Genomic DNA, 21,058 nt, shown 5'->3' on the forward strand with positions numbered 1-21,058 from the left:
TCCTCTAATTTGTCTTTTAGTTCAAATATCGTCTTTATACTTGTTTGGATCTTGTGATGGCTTCTGAAGCAATTTTGAAGTCAAACTCAGTAGATCAGATCATTGAGATGAGTTTAAGGGTTTTCTCCTCTAAATTTTAGCTTGAAGTTCTGTTCAATTTGTTTTCCTGTTTATTGAAATCAAACCTTGATCTGAATTGACCTTCTGTGTAATTGGGTTCTTTTTAATAAAAACCCTCTTTTGTTTGCTTTTACATTGTTTTTCTTCTTTTTAATAAAAGTCCTCTTTTGTTTGCTTTTTCCTTGTTTTTCTCCTACTTATCTTACTGTCTTGGTGAAGTACACTTATGGGATTTCAGTGCTTGCTGTAGGCTTTGGATTCCAAACATATTTAAACCTCCATTTGAACTAGTTTTATCTGGAGTCAGCTTTCCTAGCTATGTGAAAATGTATCTGGGGGAGAGAGGGGGTTGTTATGTCATAGAGCTGGTATTTAATTGATTTGCTGGTAATGTCGAGGATCCCTAAGTGGAGGATTGAGAATACAAAAATAAAAGTCGTGTTCCGGTTACAATTCCATGCTACACATGTGAGTTGCAATTTGTACTTGTGGAATTTTCTGGCATATTTGTTTAAATCTTTCTGTTTAAAGCTAATATTGTTATACATAAGCTCATGTTACAAGTTGATGAATTGGTAATATTGGAAGTTGTAATGTGTACCAAATTCTACAATGTACCTTATTAAGGTGGATCAAGAAATCAATGGCAATGCATTGAATGTAGAAGTTCAGCTATATTATGTGAATGTTCTATGATGTTCACTTAGATTGTGATTTTATCTTTTATGTTACTTCGATCATGCAACTACAGTTTCATGGTTGCTTGTATCTGATAAGAAATATGTATTTTTAATGCACAATTTTCTTTCGTGTCTTTGCTTGGTGTTTGTAGTTGGAGAGTTTTAGAGATGGAAAAAAAAAAGATTGGAAAGTTTACAAAATGGGTGTAGCTTGTTCAATGTCCAAGAGTTTTAGAAGGTCAGCTGTTTGGAGGATTAAATTTTATGCGATAGCGTAAGTTTAGTCTTTTCCTGAACCTGTTCCTTAACAAGATTTGATGAAGTAATAACATGCCTTGTGAGTGGAGGAAGAATATTTTGGTGCCTTTATATGAAAACAAAGATGACAATCTTTCGCTCAAATTTTAGAGGAATAACTTATGAGTTATACCGTGAAACTTTGAGAAGGTTATTGAACACGGTTTATAACAACATGCTAATATTGTGCAAAATTGGGTTGATTTCATGCATGACAATCTACCTTGGAAATTATTCATTCCCTGCACAACTTATGGGGAGGTTTGGAGGGTCGAAGTTAGAATTAAGTATGATTTTTATTAACTTAAGAAATCTGTGGTAAACTATCTGGAGACATTCTTTGGTAGGCTGTGAACAAGAAGGGATTTCCTCTCAAATATACAGTATATGTACAACACCATTCGTCATAAATGTAAGAACTTGTGGTGGATTAAAAGATGAGTTTCTAATCACAATAGGGGTTCAACAAGGATTGACGTCAAGTCATTGTCTCTTTGCCATAGTATTGGATAAATGGTCGACTAGACTTAAGTCTTAAACTGGTTGAATCATCGTAATGACTGTTTTCCACCACTTCATATGATCTGTGCATCTGAACTTTCCTACTATATATATGCCATTAATCTAATATGTGATTGATTGTCCATCTTTCATAACTGGAAAACATATTCTGATGCATCATTCATCTTGCTATGTTCATTTTTCTGAAAAATTCAGATTCCACAAAGTGGATGGGATAAACTGTATATATCATTCATTCCTGCCGATTCTGGGAAAGCAACTTCAAAGACAACCAAAGCAAATGTGAGAAATGGAACTTGCAAATGGGCTGATCCAATCTACGAGACTACGAGGCTTCTTCAAGACATCAAAACTAAGCAGTTCGATGAAAAACTCTATAAGCTTGTTGTGGCAATGGTAAGATTCTAATTCTTACTCTCCAATTGCTAAACTTAACCACACAGGCAAGTGCTCTTAGTTTGACCTACACGTGAATTATGGAAGTTCCCATATCTGTAGACAGTTTTTTACAATCCTCTAGTTGTAGCAGAATTGATGTTTGTTTTCCATCTCATTTTAACTGAGTTTAACTGTCTTTCATGTTGATCAATTTGGAATCAGGGTTCCTCACGGTCCAGCCTTCTGGGTGAGGCGACCATCAACCTTGCTGATTATGCTGACGCATCAAAGCCTTCTGTTATTCCACTGCCACTTATTGGCTGTGATTCTGGAGCTATATTACACGTGAGGACTTTTGGATTTCTCAAAATATTCTTGGTTTATTCTTTTCAATTTCTTGTCGGATATCTTGAGTCATAATGTAGCTAGATGCTAAAATATATGTGTAGTGTTGAAGTTTTTTCTCTGTATTAGATTCTATTGTTTTTTTCAATCTTACTGTTTCAGCTAATATCAATCTTTAATTTATATTTGATGACAGGTCACTGTACAACTTCTAACCTCTAAAACCGGTTTCAGGTATTTTTTTTGAAAACATTTAAATTATTTTTTCAGCTAATATCAATCTTCTTATCTGTAACTATGCTTGGTCTCAGGGAGTTTGAACAGCAACGAGAACTTAGAGAGAGGGGATTGCAGGTGGGGCCAGATCAAAATGGTCCTGATCAGTCTTCATCTGGAAAAGTATCAGTTTCTGAGGATATTAAGGTCCAGTCCTTTGTTTCTTTTGGATTTCTAGAAGAATACACATTCTGTGTTGGAGATGCATGATTGGCCATAGTTATCTTCTCTCTGAGACTTCACTTATCCGTATACCTCTTGAAAAAATAAAATGATTTTGAGGTTTAGGAGATCACTTATTGGAGAGAAATGTTGGCATCTATTCCCTGGTTGAATTTAGAATATTAAAATCACAAATATTGTATTCAATAGACTTTGATTTTACCTGGAATGCCATAAATATTTGCATGAGTTTTTATGGCATTTAAGACACCATCAAAGAGGCTATGGTTGTGAGCCAATGTGAAAAAATGTTACTGAAAAGTCAAGTTTGTTAAATGAGCGAGGAGATGCGTGAAATTCTATCATAAAGCCCTCTAGCAGTCTCATGCTACAAACCAATACGGAGCAAACTTTCAATGTATCTTTAAATATACATTTCACATTTTTTCACTTTATTTATTTGTTTTACATTTTGGTTGTTTGCTCATCCGAAAATCTACGTTGTAGGCCCTCTAGTTGCTGCGAGCTTTCTATGAATGAGCAGTATGTGATTCCCTATTGTCTTCTATGATTAGGAGGTAACCTAATCTTTCTCCTTTTATTCTGTATATAGGATAATCCAAGGGTTAGATTTAAAGAAAAATCTAAAGAACACTCTTTGTGCGAGGAAGATGTTGGCTTGAATGAAGACTATGGAGACTCAGCTGTTGGGTTTGATGGCTCTTCTAACACTTCAGAAAGTTTATATGCAGAGAAGCATGATACGTCCAGTACTCATGAAATTGACAGCCTAAAGAGTACAGTCTCTGGTGATTTGACCGGGCTTGGTCATAGCCCTCAGCAAGATAAAGGAGGTCCCTCAGATCATCAGTTTTTGGCACAGGGGTCTAACAATTGGGTTCATGGCTGGAGTTCAGACTATTCCAGGGATAATGACTTATCTGTTGCTTATGAAGAAAATAGCAGACTCCGAGGGTGCTTGTAAGTGGCAGAATCATCTACTCAGGAACTTCAGATGGAACTAAGCTTGTTTTAAAATCATGCTAGTCAAATAGGTGCTGAAACCGAGAAGTTTTGTCAGCAACTTGTCACTGAGATTTCTTCAGGTGAAAGGTTGGCAAAAGAGATTTCTGATTTAAAATTAGAGTGTTCGAAGTTGAAAGATGACCTTGAGCAAATGACAAGTTCGAAACTTTGCCCTTCTCTAACCAGCAACGAAGCTATAAAGAAAGGCGAGGACAACTTGCTCCAAGATTTAGAGGCCATATTGACAAAGGGGCATGTTTGAATTACCATGAAAGAGACAATAGGTTCATTCAAACAGACTTGAAAGCACTGCTTGGCATTGTGCAAGATCTCAAACAGGGAACTCAAAAAGAAATGTTTATTCTTAGGTCAGTGGCATCCAAAAGATGCAACATGAATTGTGCCAGAGAAATTAGCCTAACTAATTCTTTTATATCAGCAACTAGTTTTGATGCAGAGCCTTTTCAACCAGAACCAGGCATGGTTCCATGCATTAGTGTGCCTGGTCTTATGCCGTATGAACCTGATTCTATGGTTGCAACTAATGCAATGGAAGGAAAAATATTTGAACTTCTGAGAGAGTTGGATGAATCAAAAGCTGAGCGGGAAAGCCTTGCAAAGAAAATGGACCAGATGGAGTGCTACTATGAAGCTCTCGTTCAGGAGCTTGAGGAAAACCAAAGGCAGATGCTGGGAGAATTGCAGTCTATCAGAAATGAGCATTCTACTTGCTTCTTTAGGTTGCAATCTGCTAAAGCTGAGGTGGAGATTATGCGCCAAGATATGAATGAGCAAGTCTTGAGATTTGCTGAAGAAAAACAAGATTTGGAATCTCTGAGCAAGGAACTGGAAAGAAGGGCTATTATTGCAGAAGCAGCACTGAAAAGGGCATGCCTTAATTACTCAATTGCAGTGGGCCAGTTGCAAAAGGACCTTGACCTGCTTTCTTCGCAGGTTATGTCTTGTGTTTGAGACGAATGAGAATCTCATAAGGAAAGCTTTTGTAGGTTCTTCACAAACAAACTCTTGAGGATTCTCTGAAGAATTTCAACCCTCCAAGCCCTTGCATTCTCAAAATCAGTATGTTGGTGTAAAGAAACAACAATTGGGTGGAGATATCCTTTTAGAAGATTTGAAAAGATCCCTCCATTTGCAGGAAACCCTTTACAAGAAGATCGAAGAAGTTTGTGAAATGCACTGCCAAAATTTATACATGGACGTGTTTTCAAACACTCTACTAGAAACTCTGCTCGAAGCCAATGATGATATTAAAACAATGAAAGAGAAAATAGATGAGCTTGCATGGCAATTGGAACTGTCTCTCGAATCCAAGGAGTTATTGATGCAAAGGCTGCAAGCAGCTATGGATGATGTTCATTCCCTTAACGAGTCCAAGGCTACTTGCATTGTCAAGTATAATGACTTGGCTCTGCAGAAACAAGCTTTGGAAGAAAATGTGAAAAATATCACACAAGGAAATCATCATCTCCGTGAGAAGATAACTGAACTGGAGTGCTGCTTGATGGAGTACAAAAGTTACAAGAGCAAATTTGACGCCTGTGTCATGGAGAAAACAGAGTTGGCTAATTTATAGAAGGAACTCTGGAAAATGACAACCTTAGAAACAATAATTCTTCTTTGCAAAAAGAGTTGAGAATGATCAAAGCTGAGTTTGATGAATTGGTTCTTGTGAAGGAAAAGCTGCAAAATACTACGAACTTTCTGCAAAACAGGTTTCTTGGTTGGAGGAAAACATTTTACGGAAAATGTTTTTTCCGTTTTCATGTGTTTGGTTCCCTTTTTCCCTCTTTGCTTTCTATCTCTCATCTTATCGAGTCCACGACTCATTCAACTGATACTGAAAGCTACACAGCGAGAGTGAGCAGGAGACGAAGCTGCTGCTGCTTTGCCTTGCGAACAGAAATTGCTGATAGCAAATGGCCGAGAAGCTGGAAGAGCAGCTCAAGGAGCTGGGATCCAAGTTGGAATCTCCTCCATCCGCGAAGGACGCCATTCTCAAGCTGTTAAAGGCATGCATTCTTCAACTTTATTACTTCTCCACTGAACTTTAGATTGCTTAGCTAAAGTTCGTTCCTAATTGGTTGAATTAGGGTTGTTCCCATAATTCACAAAGTTTCTCCTAATCATGGTAATTCAACAAATTGAAGAACATTTTTTAGGCTTTTGCTTAATCATCAAGGTTATTATTCGCTTTTGAATTCTGTTTAGCTTTTTCCCCTCTTAGTACATATGTTTGGTGGTTTTGATTTGCTGTAATTTCGTTATTTATGTTCGTTTTTATTTCTTGGGCATTTGATCTTATTGATATGATTTATGCTGATTTTTTTTGTTTTTCGTTAAGGTTCTTCTACGGCCAGACCCTTTTCTTAATGAACTTGTTTGATGAAACACTTGTTTTTGATGAAAAATTGACCTGGCGGGGTGAATGCATCGGTTGAGTGAGTCTATTAGTATTTGTTGTGGTATGCTACCCCCACTCATACTTCCTGCCAACTTGAGTTTCCACTTGTATTGTATGCCCTTAATTTGCTACATGACATGATATTTGGGTCAACCGTTCTTTTGAGTTAATTCAAGCTATTAGTTACCGTATTAGAATGTTCTATTGTTCTTGTCCCAGTAGTTGTATCTTCAAACATTATGGTTCTAGGCAGTGAACCAGGACCTAAACAAGCTGCAATGTGCAAGCCTCGGGACCTGGACTGTGTTTGACTGCCCCCCTACAATTTTAATGATCGATAACCTCCATACTTCAAGAACATAAGTATGCCGTAAATCTTTGGTTTTGGTACCTTTCATGGATTACACCACCAATCACTCGTCCTGTGTAATAAGGCAAAAAATGTGTATTGTGGGTCTGGCCTTGGTTTGGAATTGTCATCATGGGTTGCAAAGGGCTTTAACGGGTATTGTGGTGAAACATAATCAACCTTGAAAAGAAGTCAACCTAGATTTGGAATTAGTTCAATTGACTGCATTAATTAAATTTCTACCTTCTGTTAGCTTGTGGGTTTTATCCTTAAAACATCTTGTTGGATGATTGAACTTGTGAATTCATATATATATTGTGTATCAAAATCAGCTGCAGTCTTTTAATTTGGTTATTTGCCATATATCAGGAATGTTTTCCGTCTAATCCGCAGCAAGCTGCTACATGTCTCTCTGAGATTGACCAGTCTCCACCATCATCAATAGTGGAATCAATGCAGCCTCTTCATAATGCAATTGTCAAGCCAGAACTGCTGAATCATCAAGATCGGGAAGCCAAACTTCTAGTTGCAACCTGTATTTGTGAGATAACTCGGATAATTGCGCCTGAAGCGCCTTATAGTGATGATATTCTAAAGGTGCTTTTTCTTTCATGAAGGTTTATTGTTTTTGGTCTTAATTTTCTTAGAAAGTAATAAATTTTCAACTGAACTTCTGGTGATTGATTTGTGGCATGCTTTCAGGATATTTTTAGCTTGATTGTTGGAACTTTCAATGGATTGAGCGATACTAGTGGTCCATCATTTGGAAGGAGAGTTGTAATTTTGGAGACTCTTGCAAAATATAGATCCTGTGTTGTGATGTTGGATCTTGAATGTGATGATTGGTTAATGAAATGTTCAGTACATTTTTTTGTTCTTTTAAGACATTTATTTGTTGTTTTTGAGAAATTTTTTATATTCTGAAATAATTCTTATAATATTTTTGATAAGTTATGTGCTATTGTTGTTTTAATGTAGTGTACTATTAATTAAACCTACATAATATTTATAAACTTTTATAATATATTTTTAATAAATTATTAATATTATATCAAATAAACCTACATAATATTAATTATACGTTGAAATGAATGCGAATGAATAAGCATCATGAAGATTTTAAACCTAAAATAGTGTATTTATAACACAATCAACATAAATTATTAATATTATCTAAAAATTTAGTTTGTCGTACTTATAAAAATACAGATTTTTATAAAATATAATTATATATAAAAAATGAACCTTTAAAAATAATAAAGAATAAAAACATATCGAATATGTATGCTTCTTCATTAAAAATAGATTCTAAAAACAGTTTTTAGGAAAATTATCCAAACAGTGTAAAACATTTTACAATGAACCATCCAAACACTGGAAAATATTTTTTGAAAAATGTTTTACACATTTCTATAAAACATTTTCCAGATTCCATTTTACGGAAAATGTTTTCAGTGAAACAAACAGACCCTTAATGTCATCCTTTGGCAAATTTTTTGAACCACCCCTCTCAACTGACTTGGTTTGCCAGGATATTGAGTCTGAGGACTTTACATCTTTCATTGCCCAGTTAGAAGAGGTCCAGAATAATGCATATGAAAATTTTCTTCATCTCTTGAAAGAAAAGAAAGATCTGATGGGTGAAAGAGATAAGGCTCAAGTCTCTCTAAGTGTGGTAGAATCAGACATGGTGCAAATGAAACAGAAGTTCGAATGTGATTTACAAACCATGGTTGATAAAATGGATCTATCCAATGCAGTTGTACAAAAGCTTCAGTTTGAAATTGAAGCTGTTGCCGAAAAGCTCAAAGTTAGCTCCGAAGTTGAAGAAACCAATGCACAGCAGCAGAGAGATCTCTTATCTGATCTTGAGCATTTTGAAACAGAGCTACAGCAGCTTACTTCTAAGAATAGGGAGATTGCTGAAGAACTCTTGGTCTTAGAGTCTGCCAATGAAGAACTTGGAAGCAATAAGTTGACTGTGGCTGAACTTGTGGAAGAAAACAAAGCTTTGATGCAATCTTTGCAGGATAAATCTGAGGAGGCATCCAAGCTTTCTTTGAAAATTAATGGTTTAAAAGAAAGCTTGCATTCTACACATGATGAGCTGCAATCAGAAAGAAGCGCCAAAGATAAATCACAGAGTGTGATTACAGATCTTACTTCCCAAATGAATGAGAAGCACCGTGAGTTGTTGCAATATGACCAACAGAAATCTGAACTGGGCCATCTTAAGCATATGTTGTTGGACCTAGAATCAGAGAAATCTAGAGTTTGCAGTCTTTTACAGCAGTCTGAGGTGCGCTTCATCAATGCTTTCAAAGAGTCTTCCACTATTACTTCTCTGAAATCTCAGTTGTCTGAAATGCATGAACTTTCAATAGCTGCAGATGTTAGCCTCATTTTCTTAAGAGCGCAGTACGATAACTGGACCACTGACCTTGTTCGTCAACTTTCTAGGTCTGATAGACAACTTGCAGAGCTTCAAAAGAAGCGTCAAAATTTTGAGAGTATACTTGATGGTTGTCTTGCTCGTGAAGCATATTGCATTGAAGAAAGTAGAAGATTATCAGTGACTCTTGACTCCCTAAAATCGGAGTTAGAAGCTTCCATGGCTGAAAACTCGATACTTATCAATAAAAATAGCTCTGTAATAGCTGAGCTTCAGGACTACATAAGTAAGATCGAAAAGATAGAGTTCGCTTACTCTGAGGATAATCATCAGCATGCACTTGAAGTTGAAAGACAAGCACTTACTTGGCTGCTCGTGAGAAGAGATTGATAATCTGTTGGCATTGAAGGAAGAACTGGAATTCTATGTCTTAGTACTCAAAGCTAAATTGGATGAACAGAGCACTCAGATGGCTGAAAACCAGATACCTACCAATAAAACTAGCTCTGTAATAGCTGAGCTTAAGGACTACAAAACTAGGATAAAAAAGATTGAGTTTGCTTACTATGAGGATAACCATCAGCATGCTCTTGAAGTTGAAAGGCTAAAGCACTTACTTGGCGGCTCCCGAGAAGAGATTGATAATCTGATGGTATTGAAGGAAGAACTGGAATTCAATGTCTTAGTAGTCAAAGCCAAATTGGATGAACTGACCACTCAGATGATCTTACTGGAAGGGCGCAATGATGAAGTGCTGCTGCTGCAGAATCAGTGTAATGAGCTTTCTCAAAGGTTTTCTGAACAGATTTTGAAGACTGAAGAGTTCAAAAACTTGTCCATTCATTTGAAGGAGATCAAAGATAAGGCTGACGCAGAATCCATCCTGGCTCCGGAGAAGAGAGAATCCGAAGCACCACCAACTGCTATGCAAGAATACTTAAGAATTGCATTTATCAAAGAACAGTATGAAACAAGGCTGCAAGAACTAAAGCATCAGTTGGCTGTCTCCAAAAAGCATAGCGAGGAGATGCTTTGGATGACATTGAGAATAGAAAGAAATCAGAAGCGTCTCACTTAAAGAGAAATGAAGAACTGGGAGTGAAGATCTTGGAACTAGAGGCCGAGTTACAAGCATTAATTTCGTACAAGCATGAAAAAATGAGGGCTTATGACCTGATGAAAACTGAATTGGATTGCTCAATGATTAGCCTTGAATTCTACAAGGAAGAAAAAAAAACATGAAGCATATTTGCAAGAATGTAATGAAGAAAAACAGAAACTTGAAGCATCTTTGCAAGAATGCACCGGGAAAAAAAGAAACTTGAGGCGTCTTTTAAAAAATATAATGAGGAAAAATCTAGACTGTCAGTTGAACTTAGCATAGTGAAAGAATTGCATGAGACCTCTGTAGGAATTATAGAAATGAGCTATCAAGAGATTCTGTAATTATTTTCTGTTTTTCAAATCCCTTATTTCAAGAGATTACATCTCCTAGGATTAGTATCTTTCCTAACTTAGAGTTTCCTAGTTTAGAGGCATAATTTGTATATAAATATGTAATATGTTTCTATTGAAAGTATGCAAGAATAAAATAACAGACTTGATTGTTTCCTACAGTCTGTTTTCTACTATACAATCTATTTTCTTTCTATAATCTGATTTCTACATTGTATCAGGTTAGAGCGATCAATCCGATTTCCGCTTCTCTTTAAATCAATTCCTGTTCAACTCTATTTTTTCATGGCTAATCGGGATCCCTCAGCATCCGAACCAGCCCATCTCAATCTGTTTTTTCAGATTTCAGATTTTCAGTGCAGCAGAGGCAAAATCGCCTCTGGTGTGAACATTGTAAGAAACCAGGCCATATGATAGACCAATGTTGGAAACTGCACGGAAAACCAGCCGCCTGGCAGCCCACACGGTCTAGGTTTCAAAAGGAGGCCCATATTCCCTCTCAAGATGATTCCTCAAGCAGTTTTAGCAAGAAACAAATAGAGGAGATGTAGCAGATTTTGAGCAGTATGACAGCCAAGCCTACCAATGTGACTTATACTGCTATTGATGGAAATAATCCATATGCTTTCTCGGTACAATGGATAATAAACTCGGGTGCATCAGATCATATGACAGGAAATATTGATCTCTTGGAGGAATATAATGAAAGCAGCTTACCAGCTTCTATAAAAATAGCAGATGACTCTCTCACTACAGTCAAAGGAAGTGGTTCTGTTACATTAAACAAAAATCTAATACTTCATAATGTCCTCTATGTTCCTAGACTTGCATGCAATCTGCTATCAATCAACAAATTAATTAAAGATTCTGGTTGTAATGTTGTGTTTGGTACTGGTGGTTGTATTTTTCAGGCACAGGACTCGAAGAGGGTGATTGGGAGTGCTAGGCTGGGAAAAGGGTTGTACACCCTTGGAGGTAAAACATCTCATAATCATGCCTTATCCAGTGCTCTTAGGAAACCAATTTTATCTTCTGATCTCAATAACGATAAAATTATGTTATGGCACTCTAGATTAGGTCATCCTAATTTTTACTCTCTTTCCAAAATGTTACCGAACTTATTTATAAATAAAGATCCATCCTTGTTTTCCTGTGAAATTTTTCAAATAGCTAAACATACCAGAAAACCATATATTGCAGCCAAATTCGAACCAACAACACCTTTTTCCATCATCCATAGTGACATTTGGGGCCCTTCTCCTGTCAAAAGTATTTCTGGGTATAAGTGGTTTGTGTCTTTTATAGATGATTACTCTAGGACAACATGGGTATTCTTAATGAGAGAAAAGTCTGAGGTTGAGTCTCTTTTTAGAAGTTTTTATCAAAAAGTTGAAACCCAATTTGACACAAAAATAAAAATTCTGAGGAGTGAAAATGGGAGTGAGTATTTGAATAAAACTCTTGGGTATTTCTTAAGGAAAAAGGCATTGTTCACCTTACGTCTTGTGTCAACACACCTCAACAAAACGGGGTAGCAGAAAGGAAAAATAGACATCTTCTAGAGGTTACTAGGTCTCTTTTATTTGCTGCTAATGCTCCTAAGTATCTTTGGGGGGAAGCTCTTCTTACAGCGACGTACCTCATCAATAGAATGCCAAGTAAGACTTTAGATTTCAAAATTCCTACTAAGGTTCTGTTTCAACTTTTTCCCCATTTTAAACATTTAAACTCAAGTCTTTCTCCTCGGGTGTTTGGGTGTACAGCCTTTGTTCATATCCACAACAGAGGGAAATTAGATCCTAGGTCCATAAAGTGTGTCTTCTTGGGCTATTCTTTCGAGTCAGAAGGGTTACAAGTGTTACTCACCTTCCACAAAAAAGACATATGTCTCCTTTGATGTTACATTTTTTGAAAACTAACCTTATTTTTTGGGAACAAAAATTCAGGGGGAGAGTTACAAGAAATTTCAGTCTGTTCAAACTAATATTTCTTTACAGCCTATCCTTTCTTTACCTATTACTGTCTCTCCAAAGCCGTCTAGCATAGTTCCAGTTCCTAGTGAGGGTGATGGGAATAACCTAAATAACTCTGATGAATTACCTTTCTTCTTACGTCATAACTCTAGTCCGTGCAAAACCCCTTCCACCACTATAAAAAATGCACCTAACAATGACCCTGAGTGAAAATATCAAGAAATGTGACAGAAGCATTTCAATCTCCTGAGTGGAAAAAGGCTGTGGAAGAGGAGATAAAAGCGTTGCAAAAGAATAAGACATGGAGTTTGACAGATTTTCCAGAAGGGAAGTTGATCTACCTTTCACTGACCAGGCCTGATATTGCATACTCAGTGAGCATTTCAATCTCCTGAGTGGAAAAAGGCTGTGGAAGAGAAGATAAAAGCGTTGCAAAAGAATAAGACATGGAGTTTGACAGATTTGCTAGAAGGGAAGTTGATCTACCTTTCACTGACCAGGCCTGGTATTGCATACTCAGTGAGCATTGTCAGCCAACATATGAGTGATCCTCGAGAAGAACATTTGGAAGCTGTTAACAGAATTCTAAGGTTCTTGAAGTTTTCCCAGGAGCTGGACTTATATTTAGAAAAAATCAAGATAGAACAGTGAAGGTTTATACGGATGCAAGCTGGGGAGGTGAATTAACTGATAGAAGGTCAGTTAGTGGCTACTGTGCCTACGTTTGGGGTAATTTGGTGACTTGGAGAAGTAAGAAACAAGTCGTTGTCTCTTGAAGTAGTGTTGCGTCAGAGTTTAGAGCAATGACTCTCGGAATATGTGAAGGAATGTGGATTAAAAGACTGCTCACACAACTGGACTTAGATGACAAGAAGAATTTTAAGATTTTTAGTGACAGTCAATCAGCTATGAGTATAGCAAAAAACCCAGTGCAACATGATAGAACGAAACACATTGAGATAGACATACATTTTATTTACGAGAAGGTCAACAATGGAGTTGCACAACTGTAGTACATTCCGACGAAGAAACAGCTTGCATATATCTTCACCAAAGCCCTTCCACGAGTGACTTTTGATGAGCTGTCATTCAAACTGGGTATATACAACATATATACACCAGTTTGAGGGGGAGTGTAGAAATTATAGAAATGAGCTGTCAAGAGATTCTGTAATTATTTTCTGTTTTTCAAATCCCTTATTTCAAGGGATTACATCTCCTAGGATTAGTATCTTTCCTAACTTAGAGTTTCCTAGTTTAGAGGCATAATTTATATATAAATATGTAATATGTTTCTATTGAAAGTATGCAAGAATAAAATAACAGACTTGACTGTTTCCTACAGTCTGTTTTCTACTATACAATCTGTTTTCTTTCTATAGTCTGATTTCTACAACCTCCAAATCGACTATGAATTTTCTGACAGAAAGAAATGGAAAACTGAAAGATGCTAGCATTCCTGGTGAGCTTGTTCTCAATAATGCTCCAACTCGGGACATTGATCTCACTAATTTGGACCAAGATACTTCAGAAAACTCCAAGCAAACAGAAGGCTTAGTTCCTGTCGGTGTAGGTGACCGCACAAATGCACATTTGCAACCTGAGCAGGTAGTTTTTATCAGTTTACTGGGAATATCTTCTCTCACTATGATTGATTCAATTATTAATTCTTTATTTTCAAATGAATTATAAGTCTGAAAACTTTATGTAGCATATGATTCTGTTGTGTTGCGTATATTTTTTTCTGTCTTAGTTTTAATGATATAATTTGAGAATTTAGTACTAGATTATCAACTTATTATAAATGCAAGTGCGCCTTTCTAAGAAAGAACTGAAAATGTATTTGATCCTTAGGATGACTATGGAACTACAATTGCATTATTTTCACTTTGATGTTATCTAGACCTGATGATTTGCTTAATTCTTCCTGTACTGTGTGTGACCCATTATATTTACACAATGAAATTTCTTTATGGTGATGATTTGCTTAATGGTATATCAGGGTCTGGTGTCTAATGATACAAATGAAGTTCAAAGTCTGACACTTGTCAACCAATGGAACTTGCCGAAGAGTGATGCCAAGCGTCTAGCCTTAATCAATGATTGTTTTAGAGCCCAAAGTTTAAGATCAAGCATGGACCACCTAAATAATGAGGTATGTTTATTGTCGAAGCTGTAAGGTGCCAGTTAGTGATGATCTCACTCAAATTCAGTTGCAGTTTCTTGTATTGTTGAGCTTGAGGGAATCATTACATTTGTGGCATAAAATTTATTTAGGATAACATCTAATAATGGTGATTAATTTACTTTGTTCTTTGGGTGCTTTTAGCTGGAAAGGTTGAAAAATGAGAATATGGTTCTTTCAAAACGCACTCAACATTTCAACACCAAGTTTCCAGGTTTACAGCAAGAACTAATGCAGTTAGATAAGGTGGATCGATATGTCCGCCTTTCATAAAGATTTGATTAAGTTATTCAATCAGGCTCTCACTTTTTTCTTTTTAACAGGTGAATGAAGAACTGGGAAGCATTTTTCATTTGTTTAATGAATATTCAGAAACCGGGAATGCATTAGAACGGGTACTGGCGTTGGAACTTGAGCTTTCCGAGGCATTGCAAACAAAGAAGAAATCAAGCATCCTTTTTCAGAGGTATGCAATGTTCTAGAAAAGAAAACTAGTCTGCTTTTCTAAGACGAAACCTTTTGATTAAGGAATTTGCTTTGGCCTTGAAGGTCACTTAAAAAAGAAAATTGCTATGGATTCTATGTTTAAAGTTCTAAGCATCATGCATATTATTCCCTCGAGAGTGTTGCATGCATAAGTGAATTCCAACCCTAGCTGAGAAAAGGAAACATCACAGAATTTGACATGATATTTTTTTGTGGTCCCAGCTCTTCCTGAAACAGCACAATGACGAGGAAGCAGTGTTCAAAAGTTTCAGGGACATCAATTAACTGATCAAAGACATGTTGGAGATTAAGGGAAGATATGGAGTGGTAGAGACTGAACTAAAAGAGATGCATGAACGATACTCTCAGCTAAGCCTTCAATTTGCAGAAGTTGAAGGCGAGAGACAGAAACTCATGATGACTCTCAAGAATATTTGGCAATAGAGGAAAGCTCAAAACTTAATTCGCTCCTGACCAGCCTCTCCAGGAGACCATTCGTGAGCCGTAAGAACAAACTTGGCACTGGATGTGTTCTTCGCAATGTCCGCCCCCTTACAAGATTAAGTTCATGCCTGTTCAAGTTTTCCAAGCTTGATACGCAATGTTCAAAAGCAAAGCAGCAGTATTTTATGTAAATAAATTATAAATTTCCCGGCTGTCACAGGTTTAGCAGTATCATAAGGTATAGACAGAATTAAAACCTCTGCCATTTTCCCCCGGTCATGGTGATTTATTCTTCTGTTGTATAGTGAATAATTCTTTGATTGATCAGAAACAGTTATTCTACATTTACTTGTGCCTGTTTCCCTTAGTCTCTGCTTTAATTATCTGCCCGTTTCCCTGTTCCCGCTTTGGCTTGTGTTATACGCTAGATTTTTCTTTCATCTTTCTGGTTTCAATCAACCTTACTTTTTACACATGGGAATATTCATCAATATGATACTTTGAACGGTGAAGTATACAAATGGTCCCGGTCCCCTTAGTATATTACGTTGTTTTGTTGAGTCTTCCTATTATTAAAAGTTACAAAATGATCACTGAATGTTATTTTGTTGAGTCTCTTGATTATTAAAAGTTATGAAATGGTTATTCGATTATTCATATGTTTTAAACTCGTCATTTTTTCGATATAAATATTGATGGCCATCTGAGTTAGACGTTAACATGTTAATCAAGAAACGATAAAAATATCTTTTAATGATGTCTATTGGCATTGTTGTTTTCAAGCATTAGCTCGATGATATAATGTTTCAAGAACTGACTCGGCGACATAATGTAAATGAAGAGTCGATCCACAAAATACAATTCAAACGGTTTTAGGATCAGATTTTATTATATCCCAGTCAACAAGTTAACTTCCAACTTAGAAGACTATCAAATTTTTAATGGAAAAGGATGATTTTAGAACATATGAATAGTCAATTGATCATTTTGTAACATTTAATAATTGGAGGACTCAACAAAGCAATATCTTATAGTCAGGGATATTTTTTAACTTTTAATAGTTGAAGGACTTAACAAAAAAAGCCCTATAATCAAGGGATCATTTTATAACTTTTAATAGTTGGAGGACTTAACAAGAATAATACTTTATAATTGAGGATCATTTGTATACTTTACCCTACTTTAAATTTAAGGTATGCACAATAGGTTTAATGGAAAAAGGATAATTGTAAACAATCAAACAAATATTCATCCACTTGTGCAGGTGACTAGAATTTTCATTTTCAAGAGCAGTCTTAAAAAAAAAAAAAAAAAAATCTCACAATACATTTCACTTTTTAGTCTTTAATTTCTTTTTGGTATCCATCATCAACTAACCTTGAAATTCAACACTTTTTTTTTTTTTGCTCTCTTTCCAAGCCACAATGTACACGAAAGATTTTTTGTAAAAAAAAAAAACTTGAGAACCTTTTGTTTATGTTTCTGTAGCCACCAGAATAATCAAAAATATTCGTCAAACTTGTAACGGTGAAGAATTGAAATGTCAAAAAACCTTACAGGGAAAAGCATCGAAGAAACTGGTATCACATCCGATCAGGCTACTTGTCTATAGTACCATGCACGAACAACTACTTTTCTTTGGAGAATCATCCTGTTGTTTCTCCGTGGATAAAATGTGGACAATTAGCACTCAAGTTGGGATATGGCATATTGATCATACATAAGGTTTGGCACATGAAACATGGTTCATAAACTAAACATATCGGTCTGGACCACCATTACTTTTGTCTGACAAAGGAAGGCGAAGAACGACATGCATTGTAATTGATAAACATAAATGATTTTAATATAACATAATATAACTTTATATACATATATTAATTTTTTAAAATTAATTTTAATTACCTAAAATTTTTCCAATCTTTAAAAAATGTCTTCTAATTTCAAATTATGTCAAAAATATCACCCAAACACTTTAGAACAATTTTCAAAGTTAGATTTTCTCAAAATATCGAATATCTTCATTTTAAACAAATTTTGACCAAGACATTTAAAACTTCAACAAGAGTTTCGAAGCTTGAAAAAACAATAGACTTTGAAGTTTCAAAATTTTCACAAGAATCTCGAAACTTCACTTATAGTTTCAAAACTTAGGGTTTCAACGGTCAAAAATTTCATTTCCTCTTCCGTAGAGTTTTGAAACTCTCCCCATAGTTTTTAAACTTCATGTACAGGTGGCCTTCATTGCACGTTTTTAAAGCTTACAATGGCTATAATTCATCCCCAACGGTCATAAACAATTAGAAACACATTCCAATTGATAAAAACAACAAAGGGACACTTGAAGAAAGTTACTACACCTATCCAAACCTAGATATCAAGAGAAAAGAGGTTTCATTCCTATTTCATTCATTTTCTCTTGCGTATAAGTGTATTGAGCTTAGTGTATATCTTTTTAATTCCTTCTTTGTTAGTTTAAATCTTGTAAACACCTACCTAGAATGTATTCTTGTTTACCCAAATCAAACCTTGTAAAGAGGGGGAGATTCTAGTTTAGCCTAGCTAAAACTACATAGTTGCAAGTGTTACACCTTATCCTTAAAAGGTAAGAACAAATTAGTAATTTTTTTAGAAAATCCTTAGTGTAGAGCTAAGGAAGTGGATTTAGACTTGGTTAATAAGTCAAACAATTATAAATTGTTGTGCTAATTTTTTGATCTTTCATTCCTTCCACACCAAAGATTTTTAAAGGTTAATTCACTCTCTCTTGGTGTTTTTCGATTGATTGATTGAGCTCAAAAATTGATATCAGAGCGGGTCTCTATATACGGTTTAATAACCTTGAGAAGGTCTTTGGAGAGCTCTATCAACTTCTACAATCAATCGGTAAAGATGACTTCAACGTCCGACTCCTACTTCCTTGAAGATTCTCAACCGATCAACATGCCACCATATTTCAATGGAGCAAATTATGCCTATTGGAAGAATATGTGATGCTCTTCATTGAAGAAAATGATCTAGGAGCTTGCAACTTTATCATTAAGGGCCACTCTACTCCAACCAAAGATAGAAGATTGAAATGAAGAAGAAAAGAAGAAGTTCCAACAAAATTCCAAGGTCATACACATTCTATTATGTGCATTAGGCCCAAATGAATATGGAAAAGTCTCATCTTGTTCAAATTATAAGGAGATTTGGGACAAGCTTCAAGTCACTCATAAAGAAACCAATGAAGTGAGGGAAACAAAAATTGATCTTCTCAACCATAGCTATGAAAATTTCAAGATGAAACCAGATGAAGACATCAAAGCTATGATGGATAGATTTTTCATGATTGTCAATGATCTCAAGGGGTATGGAGAAAGAATCCCTAATGAGAAGCTTGTTAGGAAGATGATCTACTCTCTTCCAAAGTCTTGGCAATCAAAGAAGACGATGAAAATCGAAGCAAAGAACCTAAAGTCTTTCACTCTTGATGAGCTTATTGGTTCCCTTCTTACTCACGAGTTGATGGTAAATGAGGAAAAATAACAAGAAGAGAAGAAAGAAGAAAAGAAAGAAAAAAGTGTCGCATTCAAATCCTCAACTCAAAATGAGAGGACCTTAAGTGAATAAGAGGATGGAGAAGAAAATATAGCCAAGCTTTTCAAAAGATTGAAGAGATTCATGACATCAAAAGAAAATGTGAAGCATGAATCAAGCAAAAAGAAAATGTGCTTTGAGTGCCAAAGAATGTGACATGTCAAGTATGATTGTCCCCTCCAAATAAAGATATGAACAAGCAAAAAGAAGGAATTTGTGACTTCTTAGAGTGATGAAGACAACTCCAATGATGAAAATGAAGTAGCCAATCTTATGTCTCATGGCCGTCAAAGAATATTCAATGGTAACTTCTAACTCTTGTAATTTAAATTATTTTTCTTTTAAAGAGTTACAAAATGACTATGATGCGTTGTATTTGAAATTTGAGACCATGAATTCCAAATATAAGAAATTGATTTCAAAATTCAAAAATGAAAATTATATTCTTTTGAAAGAAAAAATATATTCTGAAAAACAAAATGGAGTTTTGAAAAAATTATTTAGAGCTTTAAAAAATGAAAATTGAAAATTTTGAAAAAGAAAATTTTGATTTGAAAGTTAAGAACTTAATAAAAGAAAAATAAATCATTTCTAAAAATAATTCATCTATTTTAAAAATGACAAAATGATCACATTGTAATTTTCATGGTCACAATGAAAATGATTGTCCTATAAAGAAAATAAAACATTTTAAAATTAGACAAGTATGTGTTCTCTTGGAAACTAGAGACATTGGTACTAACCCTCAAGGGCCCAATGCAATTTGGGTAACAAAATCAAAATGAATGTCTCTTGTTGGTGTGTTGGAGCAATAAAGAGTAATGTCAAAACATTTGAATGCTCTTGTCACACAAAAATGAAGGACGGATAACCTCTAAAGTTATAGCTTTTTTTTGAATGTTGGTTGCCTATTGGTTTGATTTTGTGTTTTAATGCATATATTTTTTTTGAATGAGATTTTGAGCATAAATGATTACATGTTGTTTGTTATCTCATGTATGTTGAAAATGTGTTATGATGAACATGTTTTAAAGTTAAATATTTTTATCATTTTTTAGTTCATCATAATGTTTTTGGTCATGTCATGTTTTTTAAACGATTCATTTAAAACACCTTTACCTTAACTTGTGATTTTATTGAAAACTGTTTTCAAAACAAGTCATGGCCTTAATTTATTGAACGTTTTTAACATTTGAAAGCACTTTAAGCCTATGATTCCAAGTTTAATGTTTTAAAATCTTTTTCAATTGGTATCATTTGAAAAGTTGCATATGGAAGAAATTTTAAAGTTTTTCTTCTAACTTGAAGATGCGTCCTTTTGTCTATTTGCATATGTGTGCCTAATCTTTTGCATTCTTGACATGAAAATGTAAATTAGATTAAATGTTCATGCATGTGTTCTTACTAGAAAATTGTGTCTCTTTAACAATTGATATCCATATTCAGTGCATGACATTATGTAATGCCTTATGCATGTGCAATTCATTGCAAATTTTCTTTATATTGCATAACGTATGATAGTCTTGGATTTAATGAATTTCATGTGTTACTAACATGTTTTCTCATCTTAATGAAATTCAATATTCTTCTTTTGTGCCTAAGTATTTTCATGCCAAAACTTTTCATGTAATGTCTTATGAAGGGGGAGCTTTGTTTCCAAATGATTTTTTGTTTAAATTTTTTATTCTATTTTTAAACTTGGACTCCATTGTTATTTTGAACCAACAAAGTTTGAATTATTTTTTGATATAACAAAAAGGGGAGAAAAATATAAAAAAGGCATTTCTTTAAACTTTCAGTTTTGGTATAAATTTTTGATTAAAAATTTTATAGCCTTAAATTCTTTTTCAAAGGGGGGTTAAATGAAAATTCATTGTTTTTGAATGATTATAATTTGAAAATTTTATGACAAATTTTGAATCAAGAAAAAAAAGTTTTGTTATATCAGAAAGGAGAGATTGATA

The 21,058-nt window shown here is 35.0% G+C and overlaps 1 pseudogene; it reads left to right on the forward strand.

Moving 5' to 3' along the window:
- The first annotated feature begins 284 nt into the window (after positions 1-284).
- On the forward strand, positions 285-15,514 carry LOC120200651 (annotated as a pseudogene).
- The last annotated feature ends 5,544 nt before the right edge of the window (positions 15,515-21,058 follow it).

Source organism: Hibiscus syriacus, unplaced genomic scaffold (genome assembly GCF_006381635.1).
Source record: "Hibiscus syriacus cultivar Baekdansim isolate YM2019G1 unplaced genomic scaffold, ASM638163v2 tig00006365_pilon, whole genome shotgun sequence".
Lineage (NCBI taxonomy): Eukaryota > Viridiplantae > Streptophyta > Magnoliopsida > Malvales > Malvaceae > Hibiscus > Hibiscus syriacus.